At 44.0% G+C, this 14,887-nt stretch overlaps 1 pseudogene; it reads right to left on the reverse strand.

Annotated features, from left to right (window-relative positions):
- Window positions 1–4,889: 4,889 nt before the first annotated feature.
- On the reverse strand, window positions 4,890–13,807 carry LOC133931230 (polygalacturonase At1g48100-like; annotated as a pseudogene).
- Between the last annotated feature and the right edge of the window lie 1,080 nt (window positions 13,808–14,887).

Below are 14,887 nucleotides of genomic sequence, written 5' to 3' on the forward strand. Positions count from 1 at the left end.
ATACTATTGAATATATTGAATACAACAGTATATTGGTTCCCATTACCTGATAGGACTGTGAACGGTGAAGGTGTTGGCACTGGTCATGGTCTAGGTGTCAGCGCTGATAAGTGTGTAGGTTCACCTAATATTTTTTTTTGAAATTAATGCATCAATAACAAAAGGATTTCGCTAAACGCAGTGCGTATGAAAAATGCATACATGTTGTTACCGGACCTGGAGGTCGTGGTCGAGGTGGCGGTGTGGATGCTGGTCCCGGTGGAGGTCGTTGCACATCAGACCTCCTAGACGACTCTGCGTGGACCCCATTGGACTTGGAAGGAGCACTAACAACATCTACAGTGCATCGGCATGAGGTAAGCTTCAGGGTTCGGGCGGTCTTGTGGAAAACCCGCTTCACAAATCCTACTACATCCGCCGTACTAAACTGAATCCCTTACCTGAGGCGTCCTATGGCTCCAACCACGTACTATGGATGTCGTATATGAAATTGGTTTATTGAAACAAACATGAAATGGGAATTTCAGTTCATAGCGGTTCATATGAGATATACGATGACAAAAAGATACGATAATTAAACATACCGCTAATGTAGCGTCCTCGTCCTAATGGCCCGGGTAGGCCTCCATAGTCGAAGTGACGTGCGGTCGAACATTACCTGGGGTGTAGGTGACCCGTGCACATGTACATGGGACGTACCACCGCAGGTACTCCTCGAAGCCTGGGTCGGCAAAAGGAAGAGGCTCCTTGACGATATCCTCAAGGGCATGGTCCCACGTCGAGACGTATGGCGCCAAGCGATCTGCTTATAGGTTGCCACCCGGATAGACTAAAAATGAGATTAAGAATGCTATGGATTATGTATTTGATTTTAGTTACATGTGAATGTGGGGCGGAACCGTGCGAACATTGATGAGGGGGAGCGCTTGGAAGCGTCCGAACTGCCTCATAACGCAGTGAGGTGAGTACTCCTCGACGTAGATGTCGAAGACAAGTGGCGTCTTCGTAAGCCAGTAGTCCTCATCGCCGCCGCACAAGGGAGACAGACCAAAATGTGCACAGTCTTGTATCATCAAGTGGTTGTAGAGGGTCCAGATCACATCCTCTGGAAGCATACGGTCGTACTGCGACCTAAAAAGCTCGTACGCACTATGGGCCTGCTCGTGCTCCTTGTGCGACTATGGAAAAAATAGTAAGAAACTGGACTTAAAACATGTGGCAAGTAAAGCAAAGCTATGTTTCTTACGTACCTGATGTCGACACCACAATGAGCCCATGGTGGGCCCGTCCTCCTTGGGTTCCCCGTACCATTCCTCAGGGTGCAGGGAGTGGTCCACAACGGAATGACCGATCGCGAACTGCTTGTACAACCATAACTGCATCAGGAGTGGGTGCCCAACAAATGTGGGATGTGGCGCCTTCTTCGTGCATGCATCACATAAGGCCCGATATGTCATTGCCAAGATAGCGGAGACCCAGCTGAACTGGGGGACATCATCGGGCTCCGCATCAGTGATCCCCCTCGCGTATGGAAGAAGGGTCCTCGACACCAGGTGGCCTTGGCCGCTGATGAACATAACCCAGCCGAACAATCAAAGCAAGTGGGCTTCTAAGTGCCTCATGATCGAGTACACACCAGCGTCCGGGTGGATGTATGTAGGCTTGAAGTAATGCAAATCATGATGAGTAAAATATCTTGAAAATCATAAAGTAAACAAGAAGGTAAATTGCAAGGTACCTGGAACTGGAGGATCCACTTCTTCATGGGCCCTCGTGGATCCAATAGGAACTTAGATAGGTAGGCGGGTGCGTCATTCGTCTGCTGAACTAGGGCGAACCGTGCAATCATGATGTTCATCCAGTCTGCATCCAAGTCGACGACTCCAACGATGCCTTCAGCGTAAGGTAAGACTAATAGGTAGGCTACATCCTGCAATACCGGAGCCATCTCGTCGTAGGGGAGGTGGAAAGTGTGGGTCTCAGGTCTCCACCACTCGGCCGGTGCAGCGATCTGTGAGCGATCGAAATAGAATCACCTCATAGCTACCTCAGGGTTCTCTATCGCTCGTGCTTCCACCAAACGACACAACGGTAGGAGTCAAGATGCTACCAACATGTACCATTTGGAATATTAACTAAATGTAGAACATGCAATAAATAAATAATCAGGAACATACGCAACTAACTTGTGACATACCGGTGCTTCCAACGATCGTCGATCGTAAGTAACTTCCCGGGGCCACGTGGTCTGAAAACTCATAACTCCGTCTGGTGAACAGCAGACAAGAAGCTGCGGTGCTTCTTGTCCACTACATGGTGAAGAAGCTTAGGGGTTGGTGGTTGCACCATATATGCATTGAAACCACATTTAGCCTAGCTGTATCCTACATATACACATAGTTATGTGAACAACATATAACATATAGGTACACAAAGTTACATGAACATATTACATTAACACTTGACCTCCAGCATGACCCCATCTGCATAGTAGGTGCATTTTTCGGATAGTTCTTGTATGTGTGACCATTTTCATCGCACTTGCTGCATTGCTTCACCCTTGGACCTACCTTGGATTCATCCATATCATTCCGAATCCGCCGAGTTTGTTGACATCCCGGTGTGTACTTCATCTTCTCTTTGTATACCACGTACATTCGCGTGGGACCTAGATCACTTGTAAACGTATCAAGAATACCGTAGCCATAAAGCTCTTGGTTCCGTGTCTTCAGTATTTGATCCTTCATAAAGTAGTGTGAAACATATTGTCGGGGCATAGTTTATTGTGGTAAGTTGTCACAAAGTAGTTGATGTGGTAAGTGAGGCCTCTAGGCCCCTAATTTGTGTTTTGGTAATTAATGACAATATGTCTTTTGTGGACCAACATGTTTGAATGAGTTCTGAAAATGATAGTCACAAAGATGTTGTGGAGCTAGAAGTTGCATGAGTGAAAACATGAAGAATGGTTAGCTCAAGGCAAAGGTATAATTGTAGGGTATTTTGTTTTACCGGTGAACGGAGATTAGAGAAGAGAAATTGACCAGATTAATAGGATAAGTAACGTACTATAAATAGGGGTTAACGTGCGTCTACTTGAGGTATCTATAGTGCCATATTTGCTCAAACTTGCATTTCATATAGAGTGGAATATTTAGTTTGAAAGAACCCATAAAAACTCACCTTTGGGGTGTTTCTGTGTACTGGCGATCTGACCGCCGGAGAGGTCGTCTGACCGCTGTATAAAGCCTCATCTATGCTGAGCTGAACCCAGCCACGGTCTGACCGCCGGAGAGGCCGGTTTGACCGCTATATAAAATCTCCTCAATGCTGAGTAGTACCCAGTCGCGGTCTGACCGAAGGGTGTGCCAGTCTAACCTAAAATCATACAAAGAGTTTTGGGTCCTCTGGTCTGCTGACGGTCTGACCGCCCGGGGAACAGAGGGTTTTGGCACTCTGTTCCCTGCTAGTGGTCTGACCGTGAGTGGTTGCGGTCTGACCGCCAGCGTGTGTCAGGGTCATCATGACACTTTCTGTAGCCATTGTAAAAGCGGCAGTTCGACCGCCATATGATCTGCGGTTAGACCGCGAGTTGCAGAGCTATCATATCAACAGTAACGGCCACATTTTGGAGTGTGGGCTATAAATAGAGGCTTGGCTGGTTCAAGGAGGCAAGCAAGCATTTCATTACAACCCATTTGAGCACTTTCCTTCCTTCTCTCACTCTCTTGGCTTAGTGATTGCATTCTTAAGAGTGTGAGAGCATCTAGTGCATAATCTTGAAAAGTTTGAGCATTAAGGCACTAGTGATCCTTCAAGCAAGCATCATCGACTTGTTACTCTTGGAGGTTGCCACCTCCTAGATGGCTTGGAGGTTGTTGCGCTGTTGATCCCTTCAAGGAAGATTGTGAAGGAGCCACAACGGTGATTATGAGGGGCTTGAGCACACCTTGCCGGAGTGGCGAAGTGCTACGCTAGTGGAATCATGGTATTGAGTAGTTTTTATTCTATTCCGGCTTAAGATCAAGTTGCTCGGTGTGAGCCTTTTCTCTTGTGAGAATTGGATACTTGATAGAGAAGCGGTTAGAAGCTTGAACTCACCTCAACATGGATTAGGGGTGATCGGAAAATCATGGATACCACGGGATAAATGTCTTGTGTCTTACTTTGAGCAATTTACTTTGAGCAAATTTACTTTATGCAATTTATCTTTCTAGAATATAAATTGTTCCTTGTCACCTTAGGATTGCAAACCTTGACTTAGCTTTTAGTTGCTTTCATATTGCTCTAGTGATCTTTAGTTTATTTCCACAAGCTTTCTTGATCTCTTAGCAATTAGTTTTTTAAACCGCCTATTCACCCTCTTCTAGTCGGTATCCTAGATCCTACAATAAGTTATCATATGAATCTTCGTTTGTCCCAAACCTCATCTAATAGCCCTCTGTTTCACCCTCCATACCTTGGTGTAGTTTATTATGTACTGGAACCTTTCCTCAATAGCACAAATTATTGAACGTGCCTCATACTTTAGGTTGTCCATAATCTCTCTGTACATAACATTGGCAACAAAAGCAGATGATAGGTTCCAGTGGGAGAATTCCATTTCCTCAATATAATAGTAATGCTCCCTAACTATTGAGCACTCCTAGTGGTCAACCTACTTTTTTCCTGAATGTGTGCATCCACCACAGACAATCAGACACCAAACACTTGACGTCGTACTCCCTTTTTCTTGACTTCACAACCTTGAACTGCCTCTGAAGATACAGTGACTAGAATTTCACTGCATCAATAACAACCTACTTAGTAGGATACATAGCACCGTGGGACTCCTCGATCTCATGATATTCCCGTGGTGTCTGATGACCTTCGTTGACCTCTAGCCTTGAAAATTATTGATTCCTCCACTCTGCAGGAACATGAGTATTTTCCTCCTTGTCGGATGAATCCTCATCGACAATAGTTTCCTCGAGCTCCTGATCCTCCCTCTCCATCTCTTCAATTATGCTAGAGATGTGCTCCCACTCATCGGTTACACCCCTCGGTTGCATCTTATGCACATCCCCAACATCTTGCTCGTCCCCCATAGTTGTCGGGTGTGCTTCATCTACCACTGCCTGATTTATTCCTGCTACTACTTCCCTAACATTTTTCTCTATTAGATCCTTCTGGTACACCTCAGCTAGCTGCACAAGAGGAAGACCATGTTCACATGCTATATCTATGTACTACCTCCAAGTAGATGTCTCTTAATTGGGACGAGCTCCCTGAAATACCCCTAAGTAGCACGGCTTAGCATAGCACTCAGCTTAAGCTCAGGTTGCTAGGGATCCAGTTGAAAATGGCACATCAACCACTTGCACACGTCCACTATGGTCCTCTCATTGGCTCTACTAAGTCTCTTGACGACATGTTGAAATCCAGAGAGATCTACACCACTAGGATCATAACCAATTTGACCTTCACGATAATATATATGAAAATATAGCTTATTGGACATCCTTGGAAACATCCAAAAATATGTCCAACGTTAATACCGAAAAACTATACTTCTGATTATCAAAAAATACATTTTGTTCACTACAATCAATATTGCTCCTAAGCAAACTAACTAATTTAAACTAATTAAACCATATCTACATAATAAAGTTTCTAATTATCTATAATTATTACCTACATCACTATCTTGTAAAATCTAGATAAACAAAACTACCGTACTTTAAATACAACTATACATCTGATGACTATCCTAGCATGTTGAAATAGATTTTTATAATATACTACAAAAGGCATAAAAGCCTTATTTTCTAATTACCTTGCTAAACCCTAGGTCTCATATAATGTAAGTACTGTTATGTCGCTAAACCCTGGATCTAGTGGTATTTTAATTACTAAAAAAACATAAGTCTAGAAAATTACCAGAAACTGAGATGCAAAATTTGTAGATAAAAAACAGTAGGGCTTCGCTACGCTACTTCCCCCTCCTCTCGTCCCCTCTCTTTTTTTTCTAGATTAAATGCCTATTTTGGCTGATTTTCAACCTTTTTCTAGTTTGTTGGGTGGGGGAGGGGCATGCGGTAGGGGGAGGGGCGCTAATCGCTCCTTGAGAGTAACCACCTTCTTAGAGGGCGGTAAGGGGGTGGGTGCTCAGCATGGGCGAAGCCAGATGCACCCACGTCAAAATAAAAATTCAGTTGTTTCTATCCCATTTTCACCATACACGCACCCCCTATGATCCAAAATCATGCACCCACAGGCCCAGCTATCCAGGATGACAAGCTCAGCAGCCAGCTAACAGGCCAAGCCTATGAAGTGGTGCTCGAGGGATCTACCCACCCTCTAAGTGGGGCCTACCCGCCCTCTGAGAGGGTAGTAAATACTAACCGTCCCCTGAGAGGGTGGTAAGAGGTACCCGTGCCACTGTGGAATGCTAACCACCCTCTCAGAGAGCGGGTAGGCCCCACTTAGAGGGTGGGTAGGCCCCTCGAGCACCACTTCATAGGCTTGGCCTATTAGCTGGCTGCTGAGCTTGTCATCCTGGATGGCTGGGCCTGTGGGTGCATGATTTTGGATCATAGGGGGTGCGTGTATGGTGAAAATGGGATAGAAACAACTGAATTTTTATTTTGACGTGGTTTCAGAGGATGATAGACGTCTATTTGCGCAAATATTTTCATCAGGGGTCTATTTATTTAAATATTAATGTTAGAAAATGTAAAAATAAAAAGTCCTACCAGGCCCCGCGTAGCTGAATGTTCAAACGACCCAGTTGACAGCCCGAGGCCCACCAAATGAGCCGCACGATGTTTCCATGATGTTGTGGGCCCGCCACTGCCATTTCAACACGGTTCGTGGGATTTTCTTTCTTCAATATTTGCAAAATTACAGAGCTGTTTTAAAATTTTTCAACAATAGACTATTGTCACCCGTTCATCAGGCGAGAGCAAGGTCTTGCTCCATAAACAGGTGTCACCTTGTAGGCCCCGCCGATCAAAAATAAAAAATGCGGTGATGTGGGTCTCGCCCGTTCAATGGACGAGACCTTCCTCTCAATGACGTCCGGTGGGTCCACCCAAAAAGTGTCACTGAAAGGATCAGTGACGTCCTAAGAAGGGAGGGTGAATTAAAACATTTAAAACTATTCGACTCTAAAAAATTCATAAGATAAACCTATATCAATTTCTATCTAAATATACTCTAGATTCATCTAGTGTGTCTACTCTACCGTTCAAAATGTGTACAACCTATAGCCAACCCTAGCAAACTACTCTAGAAAGATAAACAAGGAAGGGTAGATTGCAAATATGTAAATGCGAAAACATAAAGAAGGAAAAAAGAGCAAATTCGATGCAGGAGATTTTTATCCTATGGTATCAATGGCATAAACGCCACTTCTAGTCCATGTTTTAGCAACAACCTAGGCTATAGCTCCCGGATAGCACCCGGTCATAACCCTTGAGCTACCTAGGTCTCAAGTAGGTTAAGCCACCAAACCACCAAGGCTAGACCTCATCACAAGCCTCTCTTTTGGTTACTTACCGTCGTCTTCACTTCAGAGCTTGAGCCACCATGGCAAATGTCTCCACGTCTCCGTATAAGAGTTTTGCTGCTGCTCTGCACCAAGTCGAAGGATCAACAAGCATGAGACACCAAGACTCACGGTGCCACCGAGTCATCAAAATCCCAAGGAGCCAGCATACCACTTGATACAATGTAAGATCACTCATTGATCCATTCTCTAGGTAGCAACAACTCTTTCTAGTTTATTAGCATTAATCACTCCCTAATCTTGTGCTTAATTGCCTTTGATGATCACTGTAAGTACTTTGGTAGCTTGGATGTCTTCTCAAGTGTCTATGAGCTTCTCTAGACTCCGACACACTCAAATGACCGAGTTAAGGGGAGGGAGTATAAATAGCCTCAACCCCGTGAACTAGCCGTTGCTCCCACGGTCATATTTTGTTATAGTCACCGGATGGTCTGACATATACAACATTACAAGCACTGGACTACCCGGCATGTACTCTTTAAAAACTAGCCGTTGGAACTTCACTTTCATTTTTGTGAACACCAGATGGTCCTCCGAGTTCATTTTTTGAACATCGGAACATCCGGCGTGCATATGGTGTCAACCGAGCCATTTTTGAGCCCTTTTGAAAAATAGTATGGTGTGTTTATTTTGTGAACACCGGAATATCCGGTGTGTATTATACTTTGCTGCAAACTTTTTGTGAACACCAGAGCATTTTTGCAAACACCGGAGCCTTTTATTTAGGAGCACTAGGGTATCTGGTGGGTGCAATTTTAACAGAACAACAATATGTATTTGGAGCATAACTTTTCTCTCTGAACTCCAGCTTTGATGATCTTGGACTCTATGGAAAGCTTGTGAAGATCTTTACATGATTGTATGGAAATATGTTCCATTTTATCATATTAAAATTCATGGAATAAGTTCAATTCATTCCTCTCTTTGTTCCGGATTCGGTGACTTCTCTTTTGTTGCATCCATGAGATATAATAAAGCATATACTTGACAAACATGTTAGTTCTATTAAATATATTATCATTAATCACGAAAGTCACATATATGCCCTAAGAGGGCTATGGTTGCTACAGTCGCCCACTGTTCGGGCAAGACCTTTTGGGTATAAAAACCGTCCATGACTCCCTGGCCGATGTCAGAACATCATTTACACCGAGTGAAGCCATGAGAGATGGAGAGGGAGAAGAGAGCTTTGCGGGAGGGAGAGGAGGGGAGGGGAGGGGAGGGAGTGGACATTGGAGGCGAGACCCTGTTGGGGGAAGGAGGTAAATTTTTTTATCCATTTTTTTACAAACCCGGTAGGATAGCCACTAGTGCTAGGTTTTGATATAGGTTAGAGGTTAGATACAGTTTTAGAGTTAGGTTTAGACATAGTTTAGAAATTAGATAATGTTTGTACGCATATTTAAGCAATTAGATGTAGTATTGAGACATATGTTAATTATTAGATGTAGGATTTAGACATAGTGTAGACATAACTGATGTAGTAGATGTAGGTGTTTAATGTAGTGACTTGGAAATATTTTATTGCAATAAGATTAATTGTTGGCCATTTAATGAATATTGCATTATTCTAGATGTAGTTTTACGTAATTTTTTTTATCTTCAACCACAATAATGTTAGGGTTTTTTGGTTAATGGTTGATAGGTATGTTGGATAAGTGATAATTTATGATTTTTTATGGGGATAATAAAATATTACATGGTCCAAAAAGGGTAGTATTGTTCGTATTTGAGTGTCGAACACTTGTACTCTTGGTTGATGTGGGATTTCAGAAAAGATCTCGAGGTTCAAGAGATGACCATTGGCATTGTGGGCAACCGTATGTGGTAGTGTGTACTGGGAGGTGTACCCATTCAGGAAAGATCAAGTCTGGAGGATGTTGTGCAAAGAGGTTGGGAACCTATATTGCTTGTGCAATGGAAGAATAAGGTGGCAATTGGGGAGATGCAGGGTGGAGGTACATGAAGGAGGAGGGTGATGAGTAAGAGTATGATGAGGATGAAGGTAATGAGGATATCGATCCGGATGCTGCACATTCATCAGATTATCCGACTGAACCGACCGGTGAGGTAGACGAGAAGAAACAAATCCCTTCTCTAATTGAACAAATGGAGCAGTATGATCTTAAGGCTGATGAATCTCCTAAGTATGACATATCAGATGATGAGGACGATGCTCTTGTTCTCGTGGACCAGAACAATCTCAACTTTAACAACCTTGTGGTAAATTAGGGAATTAGGAGCCTTGAGAGTATACACAGAATGAGGTGATCGAGGGTGCTAGATATCCTACCAGTCAGGCCATTAAGGATGTTGTGACTCAATGGATGATATCGCTTCGACGATAGTTTTATGTTATCAAGTCAAGAAAGAAGGAATATAATATCAAGTACATGGAAGACAAGACGTAGAAGGTAAAGATGCACCAGGTGAAGGACATGGGAACTGCACATCACATATATGAAGTTCTTTGCAGGGACAAAGGAGGGGGGGGGGCAAGCGTGAGAGAGTTATCCAAAAGTGAACCCTCTTTGATAACATGTGCATTTGCAGCTGCTACAAGCTGATGCTACTGCACACGCCATGCTCACATGTGATTGCCGCATGTGATGTAACGGGGATGAGGACTCCGAGATACATCACCGACTACTTAAAAAATGAAGCTATGTTCAACACCTGGAACCATGAGGTATATGGTTTTAGGATTTATGGTTCTTTCACGAAGGAACCTATACCTGATTGTGTGTTCATCCCTGATCCTGAGAAGATGAAGTAGAAGAAGGGACGACATAAGACTACGAGACTCCGTAATGATATGGACGGAGCAGAAGTCAGTTGTCGCGTGAATTGGTGCAACAAGTGCAACGGAACATGGTACACTTACAAGAAATACACTATTAGTGTGTCAAGTGTTAACCCCGCGGAAGCATATCCTTTTGGTTCAGCTGCAGATGGAAGACATCCTTGTGCTCATTGATCGTCGGCTTAGTCGACTCATTTAGTTTGATTAATGATGTAATTTGTGTTGTGATGGATATTCGTGTGTGTAATATTGTAGTTTATTTTAGTACGAGTGAGTCTATCACTATGTTTGAGGTTGTAACGTGTTATTTTATGATTTGTTAATATATTTATGTATGCTTTGAACAATCTATTATCTCATGTTATATGTTGCATGCTTATTGGCAGTGGTTCTAATCATATTGACTCAGAGTGAACTGTGAAGAGACTCATGGGTCCCAATAATTTCCACCACCGTATTGCGTTGATGGAGGAGGAGGAGGACGACGAGGAGGACGAGGAGGACGAGGACGAGGTGGAGGAGGAGAATCCCAATTGTAGCACAGGCAGGTGCACCATGGATCAAAGCATACATAAGGGCTCTTTAAGTGTACTACAGGAGGACTTGGCATATTATCCACCTGCCTCTGTAAGTCAAATATTTAGTCTCGCAGGTGGTGGATGTAATCTTGAATATGCTATAGAACAGTTGGATCGACCCATCTCGTGTATTGACAGTTGTTAGGGTCGTCATTGGAGGCCTGCATAAATGTGATGTTCATAATGTATAATGTTTTCAAAAAAGAATACAGACGCTCATAGTGATATAGTTCTCACCCTACCAAGAGGACATTGGAAGAATCAGCGTCCCCCATGAATGCTCCCATCGTACATCTGAATGACACAATCGTAGGCATGAGAGCACTTGGGCCAAGGGTCATTTGGGTACACGTAAATCCTTAGGTGACTTAGAAGATGAAAATCACTCCTATTCTATAAAAGGAAGTTGTAGAGAGACTCCTCATACTCAGTTGAACCAAACGAACCATCCCATCTTACCGCCAACTGCCCCACCTCCTTTTTCCTCATCCTCTCTTGCCCCTAGCCTCCATTGATCGCTGTGACTTTAGTTTATAGGTACACGAGCCTTTTATAGATGTTTTGTAGCAGCATACGTCCTTTTACCATGGCGGAATATTACTGTCAAATTTGTATTACCCGCACACATCCAACCGTGATAATAAAACATGTACTTCATTTTCAGACCTAGCATTTTCAGAATTAGCCTTTTTAGACCTAGCCTTTTTAGATGGAGGATTTTCAAAAGTAGTCTTTTCAGATATAGACTTTTCAGAAGTAGCCTTTTTAGTTAATATGACTACTCCTTACTACAGAATCAACTACTTTTCAAGGGCCGATTTTCATAGACTTAGTGCATGCACCAACACAAATCTGTTGTATAAATAGATGACTTTGTGGCCACATGTAGAACCAAACCACTATCCTCAACCTCCACAACTCTGACAAAAATAACATCCAATCATTTCCCCAAGAAATACTTGTCGGATACTACACCTGATGGAGTCTAAGTGCCTATGTACTGGTATGGAGACGTTTGTAGGGTCATAAAGTCCTCTGAGTTCTCCTACACTTACGGAAGGTGGTTCTTCATATTCCGCAACTACGAGTACGATCCACTTCAGGGAAGCACCAATGTTGGCTCCCGCCGCTAGGTAATAACTTTTGTCCAAACTATTTTAAAAATAATTAAGATTTACCACTTAATATTTTGGTCTACATTACAGTCGTCGCCACCACTATATAACTTCTTACAGTGGTTGGATATTGAGCAGTCAGAAGTGGATGTGTTTCTCCTTCACACTTAGCCTTGCACCGCTTGGACATGCTTCCATGAGATGAAAGCCGATAAGAGGAGGGAGGCTACGTGTAATTGCATTTAGGAGGAGCAACAGGAGATGAGGGAGGAGCGTAACCGCATGATGGAGAAGGCCCATGAGGCGGAGAGGGAGAGAAAGCGCGAGAGGGCACGTTAGTCACGTGAGGTAGTATCGAAAGTGACGAGGAAGGGAAAGTACCCATGTTGGGCGTAGTAATCCTATTGTTTACATTCTCTAAGTCATGTTAGGTTTAGATGTGATACTTGTTTAGGTTGTAATAATTGTGTACCATACATGCTACTGTCTTTGTATGTCGCAGTTCCTATTAAAATTATTGTGTTCAACTTTTCGTTTCCGTTAAATCCAGGTATCCAAAATATCGTACAAACATATAATGACACTGGACGAATTGAAAACAGAAAATTACGTCACACAGACACCTATTCTGCCGTAAATAAAATTAAATTCGTCCACAACATGTGTCACCCGTTCTGCGGGTGAGAGTAAGGTGTCGCCTATTGAACGAGAGAGACCATATTTTTTCTATTTCTAACTGACGAGGTCCATAATGTGTCATCTATTTATAGGGTAACATATTGCTCCCACCCGTTGGATGGACGACAATAGTTTATTGTTATAATGTTTTAAAATAACTGTGTAATTTTGTAACACATAACAGTTCAAGCTGTCGTTATCCTCGATGTGCCTCGGCGCGCCTCACATCAGGCATGGCACTGGCGGCACGATGGGCGGTGGCGGCGCTGCCGTACACGTTCCAGCAGAAGGTGACGTCAACTGTGTTGTCTCCGGAGGCGGGCAGGAGCTCGACGTCGGAGAGAGTGATGCCGGTGCACGGCGTGGTGTCACTACAGCCTAAATGGATGGGTGGGCCACGTACATTGTCGCAGGTGCCACGGACGCTCGTGTAGGACACGCCAGAGACGGACACGGTTGTGGTGGCGTTCTAGCAGCTCTCACGGCGGCAGTAGTACTAGTCTATGATGACGGGGTTGCGCACGGCGTGTACACGCACGTTCTCGAACGACACCGCCGACACGGACCAGGACCCGCCTTGCCACGTCTTGATCCGCACGCCATTGTCCGAGCACCGGATCACCGCGTTCCGCACTGTCACATTGCCCACGCCCGCCCGCATCGTGCCCGGCTTCCCCAGGCTCCCTATGCTGATAATGTGGCTGCCGTTGCCGAAGGTGATGTTCTCGATGCGGACGTTGAAGGTGCCGACGCAGATGGAGACGCAGTCGTCTTCGTTGGAGACGACGAAGTTGGCGATGAGGACATCCTGGGTTCTCTATGTGGATGCCATCGGCATTGGGGCTCAGCGCGGGGGAGCTGATGGCCAGGCTGCTGAAGACCACGCCGCGGTAGCCGTCGAACTGTTAGACCTTAATTCTCATCTAATCAACATGATGCTAGCCCTATAACACGAGACATGAGAGCGGAAGCATGATTGATTACCCACCTTCAGTGATGCTATCTTGAGTTGATAGTGAGGAAGTGATGTATTGGTGTAGTTGATGCTATGCAGACCGTCGGTGAAGTTATCGCTGGCGTCATGCATAGCTTGGTGAAGATGTGGCCGCCGTGAGGAAGGGGTTGCCGTCTAGGTGCAGCCAGTAGACGTGGTCAACGCAAGTGTTGCAAGGGTGACAGTCTTCACCTCGTAGCAGCGCCCATGAGGATCGGTAGGGTTAGAGATGTGGTGGAGGTTAGGTATAACGTGAAAACTAGATCTCATCGTTGCCGACTCCCCCTCCCTCATTTATTTATATGGCGCTGCCTCAGATGGGACCACCACCAACATGTTAGTTGCGCCTTCGATCAGGGCACATACATAGGGACGAAGCTCCCCCTTATCTCTCGGTTGGTTCTGTTAGGATATGTTCCAGAGCCGAGATCAATATCCAATGTTCTCCTCCTTGATCATAAGACTAACATCATAAACCCACTCTCAATGAAACAGCACACCAAAATAAAGCGTTACAACGGCTAATGAAGTGCCACTAAAACCCAAAAACCTATAGGATACTACTTTATCTCAAAATGGATATTCATCATGCTTAATAGGTGTTGGTTTGCTTTATGGTCTTCTTATATAGAATCATAGGCTTTTTAATAACCCCATACCGGTAACATGGTCATGAAAAATATGGGGTGGTAAGCTTTTAATGAGCACCGTCGCAAACATTAACTCAGTATTTATATGCTTGACACTGATGATTTGATTCTGAATCTATCTTTCACAACACGATACTTAATATCAATGTGTTTAGCAGCACCACTCGACTTGTTGTTACTTATACAAAAAATTGATTATAAAATAAGTGGTTTTGTAATGCTGTCTGTCTTTTTAATTCTGGGATAATATAAGTTCTTTATTCATAGAGCCTACACAGTAGCTTTATAACATGCTACAAACTCAGCTTGCATGGTTGATGATGTCGTAAGTGTCCGTTTGGAGCTTTACACGAGATAGCTCCTTTGGTGAGGGTGAGGACATAACCTATCGTGGATTTCTTAGTTTTCACACACCTCGCAAATCAAAATTTAAACATGAGCATGTAGTACTTAGTTCTTTGCAAATAGCGAAGGACTTTCTCAATGGCTTTCTAGTGGTCCGGTCCTGAATTTGAGTGACATG

Source organism: Phragmites australis, chromosome 1, assembly GCF_958298935.1.
Source record: "Phragmites australis chromosome 1, lpPhrAust1.1, whole genome shotgun sequence".
In the NCBI taxonomy this organism is placed as follows: Eukaryota; Viridiplantae; Streptophyta; class Magnoliopsida; order Poales; family Poaceae; genus Phragmites; species Phragmites australis.